Here is a 15,578-nt window from a genome sequence, read left to right on the forward strand (position 1 = left end):
TTTGCGTCTCCACATTTTTCCATATTTTGGTCCACAGAGTCATGTGAGGTCTTGTTTTTTGCGGGACGAGTTGACGTTTTTATTGGTAACATTTTCTGACACGTGACAGTTTTTGATCGCTTTTTATTCCGATTTTTGTGAGGCAGAATGACCAAAAACCAGCTATTCATGAATTTCTTTTGGGGGAGGCGTTTATACCGTTCTGCGTTTGGTAAAATTGATAAAGCAGTTTTATTCTTTGGGTCAGTACGATTACAGCGATACCTCATTTATATCATTCTTTTATGTTTTGGCGCTTTTATACGATAAAAACTATTTTATAGAAAAAATAATTATTTTGGCATCGCTTTATTCTCAGGACTATAACTTTTTTATTTTTTTGCTGATGATGCTGTATGGCGGCTCGTTTTTTGCGGGACAAGATGACGTTTTCAGCGGTACCATGGTTATTTATATCCGTCTTTTTGATCGCGAGTTATTCCACTTTTCGTTCGGCGGTATGATAATAAAGCGTTGTTTATTTGCCTCTTTTTTTTTTTCTTATGGTGTTTACTGAAGGGGTTAACTAGTGGGACAGTTTTATAGGTGGGGTCGTTACGGACGCGGCGATACTAAATATGTGTACTTTTATTGTTTTTTTTTATTTAGATAAAGAAATGTATTTATGGGAATAATTTTTTTTTCTTTCTTTATTTAGGATTTTTTTTTTTTTTTTTTTTACACATGTGGAAATTTTTTTTTTTACTTTTTTACTTTGTCCCAGGGGAGGACATCACAGATCACTGATCTGACAGTTTGCACAGCACTCTATCAGCTTACCAAGCGCCTGCTATAGGAATTAAGTCCCAGGGCACCTTGACGGGATAGTACATCATATGGGATTAAGGGGTTAATATATATATATTAACCCCTTAATCCCATATGATGTACTATCCCGTCAAGGTGCCCTGGGACTTAATTCCCAGTGACGGGATAGTACGTCATATGCGATCGGCCGCGCTCACGGGGGGAGCGCGGCCGAGTGTCAGCTGCCTATCGCAGCTGACATCCGGCACTATGTGCCAGGAGTGGTCACGGACCACCCCCGGCACATCGCGATCAAACATGATCGCGGTGTGTCGGCGGTGCAGGGAAGCATCGCGCAGGGAGGGGGCGCCCTGCGGGCTTCCCTGAGACCCCCGCAGCAACGCGATGTGATCGCGTTGCTGCGAGGGTCTCCTACCTATTTATTATTCATTATGTAAACTAGGGGCAGGTCAGTGAGGGATCAGTGACCTGTCAGCAGTCTGCATTATGAATACCTAATCAGAGCACCAAAAGACCACCCCCCTACAGGCCGTCCCGGAGCACAAGCATAACATTAACACAAAACTGAAAATAAAGATTAAACAACAACCACAAGATGGATTTCATCAACCATGGCATGGTTTTAATCTGAATAGCGGCGCCAACCTGACACTGTCTGTATGTTACTGTGCACAATCCTGCTGACGGGTTTCCTTTAAGGGCCTGAACATATGGACAGCTAGTAGTTCTCTTACACAAATGAATAGTACTGTTCATTTGATAGCTTTGTTAGCAGTTTATTTGCCATTTCTTAAGTGCCGCACACAAAAAAAAAAACGAAAGAAAAAGGTGGTGTTAAAAACATAGCTGGATTTCCTGTGACTTCTGGCAGTGTTAGGGTATGTGTCCATGGGCCGTTTTACATCCGGACTAGCTGCGGATTGAACGCTGCGTGGAGCCGCAGCGTTCAATCCGCAGCGTCCAGATGTTACAGCATAGTGGAGGGGATTTTATGAAATCCCATCTCCACTATGCCTGGTAACACGCATCCGGCGGCCCTGCAATTCCGGACATGCCGCGTGTCTTTTTAGATTGCAGCATGTCCGTTTACCTTGCGGTGACGCTGCACCGCCACAAGGTAAAACACAGGGCTTTATGTGTGGGGTGCGATGATTCCGGATGTGTGCAATGAACACATCCGGCATCATCGTGTCTCCAGAAGGGGGCGGAGCTAGTTTACTGCTCCGTCCAAAGCGCCGGCCATCCTGAACGTGGACAGTGATCCGTATGTCATCTGAGTGCAATGCGAGGATGTGATTTCCTCGCATCTAATAACAGTGTGACATCCCTATGGCATCCGTATGCAATGCGATTTTAACATGAGCTTTTACATACAGCAGTTCTATGTAAATGCTCATGTTAAAAATCGCATTGCATACGGATGCCGTATGGATGTCACACTGATGGTCCGTGTGGTGTGCGATTTTTTTCTCAAACCCATAGACTTGCATTGGCGAATCTCGGCTGAGATACGCTGACAATCGCAGCATGCTGAGATTTCACTCGGATCCTGAATACGGCCGCGAAAACAACGGATAATAGGAGCTGCCCCATAGATTAACATTGGTCCGAGTGCTATGTGATTTTTTATCACATTGCACTCGTCCGTATTACGGTCTAGTGTGACTCCGGCCTTAGAAAGTTTTCATAAACCTGCCCCCAAGTATCCATGAAGCAATGATCTGCCCTCAGAGGACTAGAGGTATAGGACAAAATGTTTGCTAATAAATGTTAATGCCTGTTAGGCTACTTTCACACTAGTCCGTCGGTACGGGCCGTCGCAAACCATCGGCACGACGTACCAACGGACAGTGTGATTGATTGGCACAACGTGGGCAGCAGATGCAGTTTTACAACATATCCGCTGCCCATTGTGAGTTCCGGGGAGGAGAGGGCGGAGTTTCGGCCACACATGCGCGGTCGAAAATGGCAGACCCGACGCACAAAAAAAGTTACATGGAATGTTTTTTGTGCGTTGCGGCCGCCAAAAAAACAACGCATCCGTCGCACGACGGATGCGACGTGTGGCAATACGTCGCAATGCGTCACTAATGCAAGTTTATGGAGAAAAAAACGCATCATGTGGGGAACTTTGCAGGATGCGTTTTTTCTCCAAAACGCCGCATTGCGACGTGCGTCACACGACACTAGTGTGAAAGTAGCCTTAGATTCCTTGGAAACTTTAAATGCGGAGCGGATGGAGGGAGGCGATTAGGAGTCCAGGGCAGGAACATACACAGGAATAAAACTAGTAATTACAGCTTAATGCATGGTTCTAGGAGACAATCATCGCTCCAGGTCTGCAGAAGTGAAACATGTTGTGCTCATTCCAGGGCAGGATAATAGCTGTTGAATGATCCTGCACAATTTCATTTTACTTTCCGTACACTAGAGAATGTGCCAGGGTCTGCTGCTTACCAGCGAGAATGAAATCTGGTACACGCATATTAAACACTAGCTGGGAGAGTTGCTCTTTGTTCGGAATTGCTAAGCAGGTCAACGTCTCACATTTCTCCAGCATCCATTTGGCAGGACATTTATCATTCTCTTTGCAGAACAATTGTACTCTGATACCAACAAGTACCAGAAAACAAAGGTTCGCTAAATCTGGGCTGCCATCTCTCATACAGCCGGTTGCTAGGAAACCTTTCAACTCTGGAGAAGCTTGTTGATGCTCCTCAATTATTAAACTGCCAGCAGTGAAAGAAAATGTGCAAATAAATGCAGCGCTAATTTACTCCAGTGTAGGCATGAAAATATGCTAAGAAGGAGTAAACCTGTACAGAAGGCGAAAGAGACCAAGCCAGTGATGTGGAAACCTCCTGCACTACGGAATGTCAAGTCACCCACGGATAGAGGCATGTTGGCGACTGTGGCTGTGGTGCACCATAAACAGGACAACACGATGGAAGACATGCAGTAATTACTAAGGTTTGCGCTTATTAAAAAAAAATAAACAAAAAACAGACACATGCAAACAATGCTTTTAATAAATGGCGCTATAATAATAAATAATAATACGGCTGTAAAGGACTATTTACACCACTATTTGTTGACCAACGAAGTCTTTCCAATACACTTTTTTTTATTATTCGGTAATTGTAGGATGTGCTGGTAGGGAAATCAGTCACACCAGAAACTAGATCTGCCCATCATCAAAGGAAGCCCAGAGAGACTTGTTATATCACAGTAGACATGTGCCGGTTTTTTTGAACCAACTGTCCATAAATATGTGAGGAAACTGGCATACTATTTAATAAGTGTAATTTAGGTACCCAAGCCAAGAACATGATGCTGTAATGTATGATATAATGCTAAACATGCCATGTATAAAGTGATCAGCACTGGCATGGTCTATGACATCTATTCACCGCTGCCTCCAGTCAAGAGGTGGTGCTGCAGGGGGCACTGCTCACTGTTTCCTCGCATGCCCACTCAACTTTGATCGATAACGCCTCTGGCAAGTCAAGCTATGATGGGCAGGAAAAAGTAAATCAAAGCTTCGTAGGAAGCTATGGGATTGTGGCTAGTCCCCACTGCAGCTGTTTTACAAGTCACTTTTTCCACCATAGGAATGCTAATCTTTTTAACAGGGTACGTTTAGAATTGTATTACCATCATATATATTTGTAGATTGTGAGCCCTCGCGGGCAGGGTCCTCTCTCCTCCTGTACCAGTTGTGACTTGTATTGTTCAAGATTATTGTACCTGTTTTATTATGTATACCCCTCCTCACATGTAAAGCTCCATGGAATAAATGGCGCAATAATAATAACAATATGGTGGCATGTCCCTGGCTTAGGTGTCCTTCAGACAAACCTTCTGAAGTTACAAATTATGGGTGGTGGAAGTCCGAGTCTGGCCGCCAGTCTGTCCGATCAGCAGAACAGGGAGGCACCATTACTTCGCTTGGGACCAGGCACTTGATGGCTTTCCTTCAGGAGCACTGGACACAGAGCTGAACTGGAAATTATGGCTGGAAAACTCACTGTATGCACTGAAGTCAATGTTGCTTAATATGCCTTTTTGATTATATATTTCCTATACTTTTTCTATTGCTGAAAGCAGCTTTGTTGTCGCATTATGCCATATGCACCCGCTAACTGACATGTGCAGAGACGTAATTCACATATGCTAACATTTCTTGATTAGGAAAAAATTAATGTCACAGAGTCACTTGCAGCCATCATATAGAAAATATACAGTGACAGTAAGCCAACGTATTTGTAAAAGAGAATACATTTATTTTCTTACTGGAATTTATTTAAACAAACACAAACCTGCTCCTTCACTTGCACATGTTCACTGTAATTCAGCTCTTAACTCACTTATCTCGACCTGTAACGTGAAAAGAAAACAGAAAAGGCCTCCTGTAAGTGACATGCTATAAAGAACTATGGGGCAGTTTAGGTGCAGATTTATTAAGCATCAGTTAGAAGTGACATTGCCGCGTTACATGCCTTGGGGGGATGCCAAAAAATAATCTTTGCTGGGCACAGAATAGTCAGAGCGGAATGGATACATTGCATGCCTAAAGGGCCTCCTAAATCGCCTCTGTACTTAACAGCTTGTTTTCTTTGATGTAATCCTTTTATGGATAGAAACTATGTCAATGTGCTCAGGTTAATTGAACCCATTACAATTAGTGACGTACTGTGCGCTGCAGCCATACAAATAAAACGAGAAAGACAGATATCCCTTATGCGTATTCAGACTGATTCACAGGTGGCAATTTTTTATGATTTTCAGTGCAATTTTAAAGGAATAAAAATACATTTAGTTTACGACGATCCTAATTAACCAACATAAATGGCACTGTAGAAAAATACTTTGCTAAGTGTTCTGGCGTTCATTTTGGCAAGCTTGTTTTCTTTACACTTATTAGATATTACGGACAATCACGATTTCGATTTTCCTTCATGGAGGTTTAAGAATGGTGACTCATTGTAGAGGCCATGAGCTAATTAGCTCTCCTCTAGATGGAAGAGGTATCTCTAGTACCACCAGATACAGGCAGCGATCCTACAGAGAAATCTCCCCAGTCAATGTCTCACCCAAACAAGCTTTGCAACATGAGCAAGGTTGAATTAAACATCCTCCAAAGCCAGCCTCAACCTACTGTCTCCTTCCCCATAATCCTGTAGAATGTAAGCTCGCAAGGGCTGTATCAGTCTGTCATTGTTAGTTTGTTTACTGTAAGTGATATCTGAAAAGGTACCGTCACACTGAACGATATCGCTAGCGATCCGTGACGTTGCAGCGTCCTGGCTAGCGATATCGTTGTGTTTGACATGCAGCAGCGATCTGGATCCTGCTGTGCCATCGTTGGTCGGCGCAGAAAGTCCAGCACTTTATTTCGTCGCTGGATCTCCCGCAGACATCGCTGAATCGGCGTGTGTGACGCTGATTCAGCGATGTCTTCACTTGTAACCAGGGTAAACATCGGGTTACTAAGCGCAGGGCTGCGCTTAGTAACGCGATGTTTACCCTGGTTACCAGCGTAAACGTAAAAAAAAAAAAAACACTACATACTTACATTCCGGTGTCTGTCCCCCGGCGCTGTGCTTTCCTGCACTGGCTGTGAACTCCGGCCAGCCGTAAAGCACAACGGTGACGTCACCGCTCTGCTTTACGGCTGGCCGGCGCTGACAGTGCAGGAAAGCACAGCGCCGGGGGACAGACACCAGAATGTAAGTATGTAATGTTTGGTTTTTTTACGTTTACCCTGGTTACCCGGGGACCGGCATCGTTGGTCGCTGGAGAGCTGTCTGTGTGACAGCTCTCCAGCGACCAAACAGCGACGCTGCAGCGATCGGGATCATTGTCTAGATCGCTGCAGCGTCGCTAAATGTGACGGTACCTTAACTTGTATGTAACCCCTTCTCATGTAAAGCACCATGGAATCAATGGTGCTATAGAAATAAATAATAATAATAATAATAATTTTAGTCATGTTGAGGGTCACATTGAAGGTTCGGTTTTTGCGAACTATTCTCTCTGGAGCAGACGCTATACTTTCAACAGAGTGGCGCTTTCTAGCTCTAAACAAAAGGTTTTATATCCAACTTTCAATGGAGCTTGTAACAGCTGATCGCCAGGTGTCTGGCCCCCACCATTCTGGTATCAGGTGGATAGGTCATCAATATATTCTGACCAGACAACCCCTTTAAAGGGAACCTGTCACCTGAATTTGGCGGGACTGGTTTTGGGTCATATGGGCGGAGTTTTCGGGTGTTTGATTCACCCTTTCCTTACCCGCTGGCTGCATGCTGGCCGAAATATTGGATTGAACTTCATTCTCTGTCCTCCGTAGAACACGCCTGCGCAAGGCAAGATTGAAGAGTCAGCTATTGAGAATTTCTGGTATAAAATAGCAGTTTTAGGACTAGGACTTTAAGGCTATGTGCACACATCAGGATTTCTTGCAGAAATTTCCTGACAAAAACCCAATGCATTAACTCGCGAGAAAAACACAAAAATCTGCAATATTAATGAACATGCTGCTTTTTTTTACCGCAATGCATTTTTTTTCGTGGAAAAAAAATGCATCATGTCCACAAAAATTGCAGAATGCATTCTAAATGATAGGATGCATATGTATGCGTTTTTATAGCGAATAAACCTGAATGTGTGCACATCCCCTTAATAAAATGGTTGAGTAGCAGATGGCTGCCTCTGCTGGCCAACAGGGCAGGCAATGAGCGGATGCCTCCCACCTGCACTCTATTTGCCATTGCCCTACTGCACAGCAGTGCTGTGTACTCACTACAGACCCCATGCTCAGGGCTCTCCATCCCCGTAAGGACCTTGAGTTTACACATTTTAATTAGAGACTAATGAATCTGAAATTTTGTTCTGCCCATACATTTCTTATACCAGCCATATTTTACTATTCATAAGATAAATGGAGTATGAAAATCGGTATCTGTGAAATACTCCTAACATATAGGGGTTATATGGCTGCCTGCAAGTGACATCAGAGCTATTTCTCAGAGATTGGCTAATATCTAGTTTGTATTAATACCAGAAAACCAAATGAGCAGAGACAATCCAGTGCTAAACTGCATAAATAAACATATACCAGTAACCCTTCCCACGGAAGCTACATTAGGTCAGAAAACTGAATCAATTTAAAAAAAACACAAGAATTCAAAGACTGCTACACAGAATTAGGTCATGGTAGAGCAGAACTGATCGTGTGGTCTAATGCTTTGCTCTGTAGCAATTATCGATCGGTAGAGGCACTGCATAGGTTAAATGGAGGTCTCCTAGCAACCATGCAGCCATGGGTAAAGGTTATATTGATTGATCCTTGCAGAGCAGGAGATGGGCCGAACAAAAGACATGAGATAAGGGGTTATGTGGTTTCCAGAATATGAAACCTATGGCTAGGAATTACAGTATCTCACTTACACAATCCTCATGTGACAGTGCCAGACTAGCTGAAAACTACATATTATCTATCATGTGACAACAATGCCAGTCATCAGAAATACTGACATATGGTCACGGTCATATGCCACGTGCACAGTCGGAAGAAGGTAACCCTATGGTGTTGTACCAAGCAGCCATGGCCTCCTAAGGCACATTACCTCAGTAGTCATAACCACTTTTATATAGGTACAGGTTTTGTTATTATTGAAGTAATAAAAAAAAAGACAGCCAATATTGGTTTTCTAATTTAAACCACATTCTCTAAAAATCTGGCCAATGTCCTTGTAGCCCTTTGTTCTGTATGGCATTATACATCACTCGGCATAGGTACAATACAATAATGCATACACACCATTTCTAGAAATGGCTCCGACCCCATGCCCAGAGAAGCCCACCCAGAACATTAGGATCGGTGTGAAGTCTCAATACTCTAGGTGCTGTCCTATAGTTAGGAGATGAGGCTGGCAGAATGTGCTGGCTCAGTACATGGCACAGCATGATGTGCAGTCAGACATATCTGGAGGCAAGGTGAAAGGAGCAGTGAACAGACCACGCCTGTGAGTGGCAAACCATTACATGTCTGCAGGCACCAATACCACTGTTTTAGGGTCATATATTAGATCATGGAAAACTACTGTAAGCCATCAGCACACAGCTCCACAAACAAACTGCTGCAGCTCCTATAATATGTTTACACTGGAGCCAGAAAGGTTTTATAGCCTCACTGCACTCTCACCTCCTACCTAATAAAGACCTTACTGGTAGATCTGGCATCACATATTGCACACATACACTCAGAAATATATCCACCGGCGATTCACCCAAGTGTCTTTTCAGCACCCATCACTGCTACATTTTTTTTACATCTGACGCCAAGATACACCTCACACTGTAGGACTATATAAGATATCTTGGAGTCTTCCGTTAAAGGTATAGAGATGTGAACACAGCCTTATAGAATAGAGAATGTTAATGTAATGCTTTCATTAGGCTCTCCATTTGTAAGGGATGCAGTATTTGAAAAAAAAAAAAAAAATGCGAGTAAAAACAGATGCACGCTTTGGTTTCCATTTTGCAGCCTACTTGTACTGAATACTTCTAGTGTTCTGGGAATGCACAATATACAAACGGATCCATTAACGGATGACCGTTAAAGTAGTTTTTCAAGAATGTAATAAAATGGCCCATGTCGTATAATTCAAACAGCAACCTGTCCTTTCCACATTTCAGGATGGGCTTCAATCTGAAGAAACACAGCTCCCAAAATCTGTGTCTCAACTGACAGAAACTGTTATGTAAGCACACATACCACTGTGAGCTGAGGTGAAGTGTGTGACAGAAAAAAGAAGTCATTGTCTTGCTGAGCACAAAGGATTTTTTTCTCCAGTCTCTCCATGCTCAGTAAGGCCGGGTTCACATTGCGTTAAACAGCAGCCCGTTCAACACATACGGTAACGGGCTGCTGACGCAAGTGCCGACATTCTCCATCGCACTAGCAGTGACAGACCAGGAAACGCTGTAGCCCGCGTCTCAGGGTCCGTCACTCAATGATGGCACATCGCTAACGCATGCCCATTGTGAGAGTGCGCTAGCGATGCATCCGACATAGGAATTAATGGCGGTGTTGAGGGACTGCGTTACACCACGTTATGCCGCGGTGCAACATAGTCCGTCTAACGGATGCCATTAACGCTATGTGAATCCAGCCTAAGCCGAGGAGATTTATTTATTCTCTTGTCATACACTCCTCCTCAGCTCATAAGGTACATGTGCTTTCTGATCTTTTGACAGTCGAGACACAGGTCTCCGATGCTTTTAAAAGAAAAATGTATCGAATTGCTATTGTTTTTTTGCTGAACATAAAAGTTGTGCAGGTCAATAATGTACAGCAACTGGACAAGAGTCCAATGGAATACATTTTAGGAGGTTTCATGCAAATGAATAAATCCTTGACTGGATCAGTTTAATTCTGTTATTGATCCAAAAATGTGAAATGAAAAGTACTGGATATGTGAATACAACTTTAGAATACAAAGTCAGGGAATCTACATGATGTAAACCTGAATTCAAAAATTAGGCAGAAAATAACATTATAATAATAATTTGTATTTATATAGCGCCAACATATTCCGTAACATTATACAAATACATATTTCTTTATTAATCAGATTAAAAGCATACAACACAAGAATACAGAATATAAAATGGGGAAAAGGTGAAAAAACGAAGAGGGGGGATGGGTGTGCATCAATTGTATAATACATAAAAAAAAATACATAACATTCAAATAACAATCCAATGGCCAAGTTATTAATAGCACAATAGTACCATACAAAAAAAAAAAAAAAAGAGTCTCATTCCATGTGTATAACCATAATGAAGTAAAGAAAGTACACTAAGCAATAATTATTAAATATGAAATAATGAGATAAAACAAAATAACCAAGGTACTGGTAATGAAAAGTAACGTAAATTTGTTAGGAAGGAATACTTTTTTCACTGGCAAAATATTTATTTATGAACTTTAACATATATTTAATATTTATTGCTCAGGCACTTTTTCTACATTTCTCATTGCATTATATTTATTACCGCAAATGTGATTCTCCTGAATGGTGTTGCATTTCATCACCAATACATTGATTACTCTATCCTTATTTGTTATCTAATTTTTTTCATATTTATAAATTATTTTCTCATTGCAGTTTTACTTCATTATTGTTATAACTCTTTTGCATTTTACTATTGTGCTATTAATAACTTGGCCATTGGATTGTTATATGAATGTTAGGTATTTTTTATATATTATACAATTCATGCACACCCATCTCCTCCTCCTTTTTATTTCCTTTCCACCCCTTTCCCCATTTCAGCCAAGACACCATGGCTCCATCACAAGGGACACAAATTTGACATTCTACAGGATGTCAGCTTAGGAGACAACAGCCCCGGCTGAAAGTATACAGATCTGCTGCATTGACCATCACTGACCTATGGATACGTTTGGGGTAGTCAGGATTCGGACCCATCAGTCACCTGAGCCTCATGAATACATTTGGGAAAGCCAGGAATGGGACTCGCTGGTCACCTGGCTCCATGGAGATGTTTGGAGAAGTCAGGTTGTGACCCTCCGGTCACTTGGCCTTGTACCTTAATGGATTGTCAGCTTCCTAAGCTTCTCGTTACCTCCTCTTTTTGTGTGCCATAAGTGGGAAGCTTTGAAGTCACAGCTGATCTTATTCCAGCAAGTCAGCGAAAAGGTGAGACTCTGTAATTTTACACCATCATGAGTATTTTTCTGGGACTGTTCTATGTGTTATTTGCCTGTTTTGTGGTTCAAAAAAAGATTGCCAAACTGTTTTACCCTCACCCTGTGTAGTCTGAGTAGTATTATGCCCACGGAGAGCGGGGATGGTCGGTGGAATGATCCCTGGTCCCTGCGGTTTCGGCTTGCAGACTAGGGTGACCGCTGACCCCCGTGTCTCCACAATAGAGGTTTAGGATGTTTATATTCTGGTATATTTGTAGGCTTTTAATTTTTTTATATATCCTTCTTGTACTTTAAGTTAGTACTTTGTTTGCAAATCTCCATCACTTATCTGTAAGGATTTATGAAATCATAAAAAGAAAAAAAGCAATCAAACCCACACACAGGAAGGACCCAGACAAGTCCGCCTCGGTCAAGGAAGATCAGATGATGTAGGACAAGTGTGGCAAATCTTTCATCAGCATTATAAAAGGAATGCTTTCCATGTCAGTGCAGACACGCTGTGCTCAATCGCTCTGGCGGCTAGGCTTTTAGGCATTTTCTTCCAGCACGTCTCTAAGGCTAAATATAAACATACAAACAAGCAAAAGATACCACAATTAAGCTAAAAAAGAACGTTACAAGCTGCGCTCAGACATGAAATAACTCTCAGCCAAAATAAATTATCCCAACCGTGGCTGCACAGACACCAGCTGTAATGTTTGTCCCAGATACTGACACCTGACAAATCGGCCCAGTTGGATTATTCAACTGACACTTGGGGCGTGTTCACATGCAATGGCCAAAACTGCAGGGAAGTGTAGCTGTATCGCAATCAGCAAGGTTTATATAAGGTAACTACTCAGAGAAAAAGTAGAAAGGCAACTGCACACAAAACAAATTTGCTGTGGATATTCTGAAGACAAGCCCGCAGCACAGTATTGGGTCATTCCATATCAAGTGATTCAAATATGAATATTTTTTTTACCTTACGTCTTTAGATTTTTTTTATTTTTTGTTTTTATGAAGTACAACTTTAGTTAATTACAAATTAAAAGTTTAGAATTTTTTTCTTCATCAGTTAATTTTTTACAGATTTTTAAAGTTTTGAAAAAGCGCGGATTTTGGCCTGGTATGGCTTTACATTTTTTATCATATCTCGGGCTAGAATTAAGATATAGAGGTGGGAGAGGCATCATTTTTCTCAGAACGGTACCAGCTTTCATTTGATATGTCACAAGACTATGTTTCTTTATAATTTGTTTTGGAGAAATCAAATTAAAAATTTTGATGCGCAATTCTGAAAAAAAACGTATGTTTTAAAATTGTGAAAACATGCATGTGTGTTACTTGTGTCCAAGGGACTCAACTTGGGATCTATCAAATTTGTATTTTTTTAAGCCTTGAATCATCTGATTTTATGTTTGTGTGAGTTTCTTCCCTTTTTCTTTTCAAATTACAACTTATTGAATTCAGCTTTTATATGTAACAATAAAGAAACACAAAAAGCAAATACCGAAGTGCCAGAATAAATCCATCTTAATCATCATAACACAACTTGCTCAGCATTTTCAACCTGAATTCTTTGAACAAGCCAAAAGATAAAAGGTGATCACATCCTCAAGTGTAATTTTCCAAATACAGTCTGATCCTAATTATATGTTAAAAACAAGATTAAAAGAACCAATATTTCTACCACCTATTTATACATTAACAATTTTTTTTCTACTATAAGGGCCCCTTTCCACTTGTGAGAAAAACGGACGAGTGCAATCCGATAAAAAAAATCGGATTGCACTCGGACCAATGTTTTTCAATAGGTGACATTCCATTTGCAATTTTTTTCCCAGCCGAAATCGGACTGAGAAAAATCTGTGTCGGCTGAGAAAAAAAAATCGCAGCATGCTGCGTATTGCTGAGATTCTCGGATGAGACTCGCCAATGCAAGTCAATGGGTGCGAGAAAAAAAACGCATGGAATACGGACCATCCGTATTCCATCCGTTTTTTACGGATACCTTACCATTCTGTGGCACAGAACACTGTAAATAGTCCTGTAAATGACTGTATAAAAATAGTTGCAGAGAAAAAAAACGGATTGCATACGGATGTAAAAACGGATGATGCGATTAAAAAATCACATTACACTCGCATGACAATCACACACGTTACATCCGTTTTTTCGGTCCATAAATCGGACCGTTTTTTTCTCACACAAGTGGAAAGGGGCCCTAACACTAAACATGTCATTTCTGAAGTGTTTAAGAAGAATAGTACAGTAGTTAAATCCTCGTTCTATAAAATATGAACTAATCAAACAATAGTAGGTTTTTACACTGGCCTGTTATCATCAATGTGTCCCTGCTAGTGGGTGAAATGTCATCTTGTCCATAAGGGCTCACTAGTAATGGCCGTTTCCTTCTGTGTCAGAGTATGTCCGGCTGTCATAGTGCTCGGCTCCACCTGAGTTAGATCTGATTTTTGTTCACTTTTACAATGTCTGATTTTCTTGGATACACAAAGGACGGCGCTGGACCAGAAAGTGCAGAAAAGTCACTTCTACGTCTTCATTTTCACAATCTTTGGAGAGTCCAGTAGCCGCCAGCGCCGATCATATTCCCAGGTCACATAGCCAGTTGTGTCATCCATTGCCGATCTTGTGCCGCCTTCTACCACTTCATGGTCGTCACTGTCTTTATTTCCACTACATGGGATGACAGTCCGGTATTGCCGAGTCCCTGTGATGGGTTCGGCTTCCTGTAACTGATGTTATAACAAACTCTCCTTCTCTTCGTAGTCCTGGTTTGTACAATACATGAGCTGGATGGTAAGAATATTTTTCTCCCTCCATTTGAGGAGTTTCCTGGGTGATAAGATTTGGTGTGAATACGGTCTGTGGAGGCCCGAGCTGCCGGCCAGTCATCTGCTCTGCGGTCACTGTCCACCCCTGGTCACTCTCAGCCCTAACAAAGCTTCTCCTCTGTTATCTCCTGCTTCTAAGCTGTAACATAATAAAATAATACAGTAATATCTAACAATCATGGATTATTTGGTAAATATAGACCCCACACTGTTAGACCACAGGCTGAACAGATCTAAAAATCAAGATTTTTGAACTGACACTGCAATAGTTTTATTTTTTAAAATATGATCCCATCACGATCCCATCTTGTATTTTGGTACAGATGTGGATAGGAGCATAGCAGGCACATGTGCAGTTTTTGAAATTTTAAAATTAAATGTTTTTTTTCGGAAATGCGTTAGTTTTGCGCTTGCGTTCGCATAGGTAAAATATTGTGACATATCTGGTGAAAGCCTGTACAGTTCTGAGTAGACTGGTGTTTATTTTGTTTCTCTATCTCTTTTCTAGCCTGAGTTATGGGGAGAAATGTAAAGGCAGGCAACACCGAAATTCGCACTTTTTCCGAACTTTGAAAATCAATAAAAAATTTAAAAAAAATATCTAGAATTTTTTCTTCTTCACATTTTGCATTCTCTGACACACTGTTACCAAATAACAAAATCTCAAAAGAATTAAAAATATAGTGGCAAAAATCATTGGTTCACTTGACATGGAATGACCCTATTACAGCAGGAAATTGATGAGATATTAATCATTTACACATAGTTTAAGTGGAAATTGACCATCAGAGTAGGTTTTGACATTTGCAACATGTCTGTTTATGTTATGGATTATTGCAGATTTTTGCCAAGCAGTATAAAGATTTTTCCTATAAAAGCCATTGCCACCATGTTCTCCTGCCTTTTAGTACATTTCGAACAAGCCACTATCTCCCAAGCAGCACCGTATAATAAAATAAAAACTTTTCTGTTGTCCAGGTTTGCATGTCCAGAGCTAACGTGAACTGCACCGAGCGGTTTGAAGGGCATCTTCGGACAATGCCCAGTGTCCCCTCTCTGCCTTGTAACACCACCCCTACAACTTCTATTAATGTACACAACAGGCAGAGAGCCTGCATATGTGTGAGGCTTTTCCAACTGGGTGGATGAAGTAGATGTCATCATCCACGTCCTTCATGGATGGCAGCATA

General features: G+C 41.4%; 1 protein-coding gene across 6 annotated transcripts in view; it reads right to left on the bottom strand.

The window, feature by feature from the left end:
* Window positions 1-15,578, bottom strand: part of SEMA4D (semaphorin 4D) — a 160,823-nt gene that overhangs the window by 112,928 nt on the left and 32,317 nt on the right. For 4 of the 6 annotated variants that reach the window (XM_069762237.1, XM_069762242.1, XM_069762226.1 and 1 more), the window contains exon 2: window positions 5,127-5,184. The exons of the other annotated variants lie outside the window; for them this stretch is intronic. The gene's annotated coding sequence lies outside the window, so the exon portion shown is untranslated. The remainder of the gene's footprint in view (window positions 1-5,126; window positions 5,185-15,578) is intronic. 6 annotated transcript variants of the gene reach the window in all.

This window comes from Ranitomeya imitator, chromosome 1, assembly GCF_032444005.1.
Source record: "Ranitomeya imitator isolate aRanImi1 chromosome 1, aRanImi1.pri, whole genome shotgun sequence".
NCBI classification, from domain to species: Eukaryota; Metazoa; Chordata; class Amphibia; order Anura; family Dendrobatidae; genus Ranitomeya; species Ranitomeya imitator.